Here is a 6,187-nt window from a genome sequence, read left to right as displayed (position 1 = left end):
ACACACACACCTACACACACAGAGGGCTGAAGCGGTGAACTTCTGCCGTGATGTGATTGTCAGAAGACAGCAGCACCAGTCAGACTGAATCAGCTCCACATTGTCTCTAATGTGTGAAACGCCGTTAAAGCAGCAATAATCCTGATCTGGTTTCACAGGTGGATCCTCTTTGTGCCGCCTCTGACCTTGTGTCACAGAGCTCACTTTCAAATCTACTTTTCTGATGCAAACTGGATGAAACACCTGAGCTGCCATGCCGGCTGAATGTTTTAAGTCCTGACGTTCACGCTGAGCCTTTCGCTCTCGGAGAAGCGGCTGCATTTTGCTATCTCTGCAGGTATCGATCTGACCAACGGCGACGTTTTTGTCTAGCAGGTACCAGGGCTGCAGAGCTGCTGGCTGGCCAAAGGCCGTCTCTGCGCAGAAATAATTAACCTGGAGCCGGTCTGTGCACATCTGCATGTGGCGCATGAAAACAGAAGAGTGCCACTGAGGAACCTTGTCCGTGGGAGCAGAACACGCTCCGCCGTCCTCCAGGGTTTCAAAGCCCGGCGGCGAGGAGAGAGCGGCGGAGAGCCGCCCTCAGCCTCCAGCTGCTGCCTAATTACCCGTCTACACAGCGACGAGATGAAGGAGAGCGTTTTATCTGCTGCTTCGGTCCCACAACTTTTGCAGTGTAATTGCTCATTCTCAGCCTGCGCTTCCTCCACAGCGCGACTCAAAGGCAGGGTGGGGCCCGTGAGCATCGCCACGGTGTGAATGTGACGGCAGAGGAAGTAGATGTTCCTGGATGTGAAGCGGTTTGTGCCTGAGAGATGGCATTGTCTCTGGAGAAGAGCCGGCAGCTGTGAGCAGCTCTGTGAAGACCCAGCAGAGCCTTCTGCTGAATACCGCTAACAGTGACAATGAAAACACGACGCTGGGTTGGACCGCTCACATTTAGGACGCAACACTGAACCTACAGCTGATGTATCAGTGGATGGGAGGAGGACTTCCTGCATCAGATAACTTGTAGGACTTCACCTGTACTACAATTTAATAGTTCAACACGTATCTCCGTTTTGGAGTCACGGTTCGGTTTGAGAACAGCAAACAAATGCATCAATCAGCTCATTTTAATTATTCTTATCATAACAAGAGATTGAGGGTCTAGCTGGCCATAATTCCTCCCCTAAGGATACATGCTGTTAACCTTCTGAACCCAACGCAGACGGTTTGAGCTGCTATCAGGCTTTAATCCCTTCAGGTACTTCAGTACATATCTCTGCTCCGGGTGAACACAGCCTGCAGTTCAGACAAAACCTTTTGTGATTTTTAAAATGAGAGATGTAGAATAAAGGACTCTGAGCAGTTTACACTCAGCAATATGCATTAAGACAAGATACTCATAAGTCACGTGAACGAACCATCGCATCACACAGTGTCTGGAGGCTAACTCTGCTAGCATGCTGCAGCTCACAAACACTCCCCTGAAACCTCTTCTCTGGGATTTTTGTTTCTTCAGGTCAAGTGATCTGACATGAACTGAACTCAGTAATTCTTTAAGAAAAACGTCTAAATTTCCTGATTGCAGCGTCTTAAATGTCCTTATTTCTGGCTCCTTTCCTCCATGGTGACACCAAACTGAACATCTTTGGGTCGTGGATGAAGCAGACATCTGTCATGCTGGGTGTTTGGACACATTGATATAATATAATATATAATGAGCAGTGACAATAGTAATTACGTTTCAGATTTAGACATATAATAAGACAACACGGTGAACCAAAGTGAGGAAACACCATCCTGAACCGGGAAAACCGTTTGGAGCAAATGCACAAACTCCAACAGCATTAATACCCAGCTTTAAAAATACTTAATTGTTAGTAGGTTGGTTTGACTTTGGAGGTTTATCAATAGGACAGGCTTGATCAATGACATCCCATGACTGATAGAGAGACAAATAACAGCACAGCTCAGCATAAGCATAGTTTCAATATGTTCATAAGATATTATTTCACTTCTAAACCTGGAAAGTCTGTCCTACAGTGCTTCATGATATGTGCTTCCATCAGTTCCTGGTGTGTAAACGTGAGAAGCTAAACAGACGTAATACTGAAAACCCTTACCCTGAACGTCTTCCTTCACCTCAGTGTACGATACGTTCACTCGTCTGTTCCCATAAAGCAACTCTTTCTGAAGGAAGTATATCTTACATATGTCTTTTTCTTTATGGCTGCACAATTCAACCACGAGAAATCACTGTACATGTTTGTACATAATTTTGTACACATTACTCCAAAACGCAGCCTGACAGATTTGGGTTCTTTGGAAACTTCGAGATCTCTGCCGGAGTTTAAAAATAAACTTTTTCAAGTTTCAACAATTCTTGGCGGAAGAACATGAGATTGTAATGATGGAGCCTCTGGTGGATTGAGCAGAGATGAAGAGGTTAAATAGATTTTCAGCGTTAAGCTTCCTGGAATACATTTTAGATTCACAAACACATTTTGGCTCAGAATACAAACCGAGGCTCTCACCACCACATATTGGCAGTTCTGCAGAAACCGGCTGCAGCCAAAAACTCTGAATATTCCTGATCTGCGTCCTGCAGAGCGTCTGCCCACAAACTCCAGCAGCACCATTAGAAGACAAACAACAGGCAGCGGGAGTTTATCGACACCAAGCAGAAAAACAATAAGGCCGGCGGTCAGATGTCACAGAGGTCACCGGGTCGAGCCTCCACAACCTCATCACACGCTGCTGATTGATGGCAGACAGAAATCTGAGCGCCGCTTCGTGACCGGGCCGCCGAACGCCTCATCAGCCACCGTCGCAGGGAGAGAGAAATCTACCTGAAGGAGTCTGTGTGGAAAATTTCACACCAACACTCCCTTTATCTCCACCTGAATGTGCTCGTTGATATGCGAGGATGAAGGTTAAAAGTGTTGAGTGCTGACATCTGATTGGTCCTTTTTTTTCAATAAGCGATCTGATAAAGAGACAGGGAGAAAGACCGGCGGCGAGAGAAAAGCTTCAAGGCCTCGCTGTGATTTCCTTTCTCTGCTGGCGAGGAAGAGCAGCCTCGCCGTTACCGCGGCGGCAGTGGGAGTCGAGTGGAGGATGGTGAGAGAAAAGATGTTTGATCCCGTCCTTTACTGAGTTAAGGAGGGAGCTGATGAACACTAATAATATTTATAAAAGCTGCTCTGGCCTGAAGATAAAGTGATGTATTTCTCTAGAAATTACATCAACATTTCAATAGCAATGTTAACAACACCAGGTTGTGTTCTGTACCAGTGTAGCAGTCATCTACAGAGAGGCCCATTGTTATCTGACTGGCCCTAATGCTGCTCAACTCATGTTTACTGTGTGACTTCAATTCAACATGAAGGAATGGAGGGAACATGACAAGATCTGACCAGAGCAGGACGTCCTCAAACACTGAGGACCGAGTACAAAGGAGACTAGTGAGGGAGGCCACCAAGACTCCTATGACTCCTCTGAAGGAGGTACTAGAAGGAGACTAGTGAGGGAGGCCACCAAGACTCCTATGACTCCTCTGAAGGAGGTACAAGAAGGAGACTAGTGAGGGAGGCCACCAAGACTCCTATGACTCCTCTGAAGGAGATTCCAGCTTCAGCAGCTGAGATGTGAGACTGTTCATACAACTGTTGTCTGTTCTTCACCAGCCAATATCGATGGTTTCCTGGTTTAGATATAATGTAAATGTGTTTTCCTGGTTTAGATATACTGTAAATGTGTTTTCCTGGTTTAGACATACTGTAAATGTGGTTTCCTGGTTTAGATGTAATATAAATGTGGTGTGTGGGTTGTTGATCCAGTGTCAGTGTGGTCATAATGAGGTCTGTGGTTTAGGTATAAATGTGGTCTGATGTGTTTCTGGTTTAGACACAATATAAGTGTGATTTTAATTCCGGGGTTTGTCATAAGTCCTAGAAGTTTGGTTTCTCATGCTTCCTGGGTTTGCACTGTGTAAATGAGCTTTGACTGTCATCTGATAAAATAAAAGCTGGAGAGTTTCAGCTCCTCTCTGAACCAGACTCGTGCGCTCTCTGTGAACGGCGGCGCCTTCAGACATCTGTGTGAACGACCGTTTTCATGCTGCTGTCGAGTTTATCAGGACGTTTTAATGTCTGTGTTGAGAAAAAGAGCCTCTCAGCAGATCTGGCAGCTCCAGACTGAGAGGCTTTATTAGCGATAAGGGGAAGTTGTGGTCTTATTAAAACAGTTTGAGACTCAGAGAGCTGCCGGAGTGATGAAGCACCGCAGGAAGAGGGAACCAAAGAGGTCACAACACCTCCTCCGAAATATTTAATTGGTATTTTTTCGCTCTCTCTTTTTGTGCTCTGTGCCTCACGCCTGCTATTTAAGACAGAAAACACTCTGCATTGCTGACTGCTGCACACACACCTCAGGTCTCTGTCTTTGACTGTGCGGTTTCAATATTGCTTACTTTAGGTTCTCAAAGTGCTGCGAAAGACAAAACATAAAATTTACAACAGCACAAACTTTACAAAGCTACAATCAAAACTGCACCTTTTTTAAATATTGGATTAAAACACCCAAACACACACATGAAGTACAGTCAGTTATCATCAGTTGTTCAGGTTGTTGGTTTACACCTGAAACCGTTATCGATCCTCTACAGGTAACAGGAACTGCTCTGGTAGCTGATTTACTGTTGACATAATCAAGCAAAAGTAGAAAACATTCACTGGTGTCAGATGCTCCGATGTGAAGATTAAATGTCTTTCTCTGCTTTGAATCATTTTAAAAAGAAGACTGAAGAGATAAAACAATTATTCCATAACGTGATCATCAGATTAAATGATTATAGGAGGTCATTTGTGGTGATCAGAACTGTCTGAAAACTGTACCACAGCGTCACAGTGGAGATCAAACACATCAGACTCAATGACTAACAACATCCATCCATCATCTCTACACCTTAACCCTCACTGGGGGGCGGAGCCTATCCCAGCTGACTCAGGGTGAAGGCAGGTTCACCTGGACAGGTAACCAGTCTATCACAGGGCTACACTTAGAGACAGACAACCAAGCACACTCACATTCACACCTACGGACAATTTACAATCACCAATTAACCTCAGCATGTTTCTGGACTGTGGGAGGAAGCCGGAGAACCCGGAGAGAACCCACGCTGCACGGGGAGAACATGGAGACTCCACGCAGGAAGATCCCGGGTGTCCTCACCGGGACGCCAACCGGCGACCTTCTAGCTGTGAGGCCACGGTGCTAACCACCGAGACACTGTGCACTAACAACATAATACTTACATATCATTTGACATGTTTTCTTAAACTAACATTTTTGCACACCAACAAACAAGACTAGATTGTCACAGAAATGTCATCAGTTGTGTTTGCAGGTAATTGATGTAGAGATGAAATGATTATTTGTTGTTAACAGAAAGTTGATCAACACTTCTTAGGTCACTGGTTTGTGGTTAAGGCTTGTTTTTAACTAAACCTACAATACATTTGCTGGTTTGAGCTTCTTCGGTGTGAACATTTGCTGCTTTTCTCTGTTTTGCATCAGCATAAATTGAAAGTGTTCAGTTTCTACATCAAGGTTTTCGGGATACTCACTGTTTGTTTGTTTGTTTTTTACTTTTTTATGGTGAGAAATGCCAGATACAACATTTTAAACATATATAACAGAGCAGCTTTTTATAAATCATACCAATTACAGGAATACGGACAACAGAAATGAAAAAGATGAGGAAAAGCTGCCGCTGCTGCCTACCTTCCAACACCACACAGGGCTACGTTTGTTTGGCAGGAAAATCTGGCACACAGATTAAAAAACACTACAAGGCTTGAACTTCTGTTAGGAACTCTTTACCAAATTTGAATGGCTCCAGTAGCTGAGGTTTATTTCTGAACCAAACGTCGACCTCTTGGTGGTGATCTTTGGAACCGACTAAAAACATCCTAAAAGCAATCAACAGCCTCAAACTGCACATTTCAATTAATATTACCAATTATTTGTGTTGTGAATGTTTTATGTTCACATCTTCTCCAGAGCCCAGACACATGTGTGGCTGCATCCTGACGTGACTCCATTAGTGAAGTTTGAACGGTGAGTGCTGTCCCTTCTACTAACCTCTGCAGTAAAGGCTTCAAGGCCAAAACAGATAACATGTGAACCCAGTGCTGGTGAC

This window comes from Stegastes partitus, unplaced genomic scaffold (assembly GCF_000690725.1).
Source record: "Stegastes partitus isolate 25-593 unplaced genomic scaffold, Stegastes_partitus-1.0.2 Scaffold2022, whole genome shotgun sequence".
Lineage (NCBI taxonomy): Eukaryota > Metazoa > Chordata > Actinopteri > Pomacentridae > Stegastes > Stegastes partitus.
The sequence above is the reverse complement of the archived record's forward strand: the minus strand, read 5'-3'. Positions refer to the sequence as shown.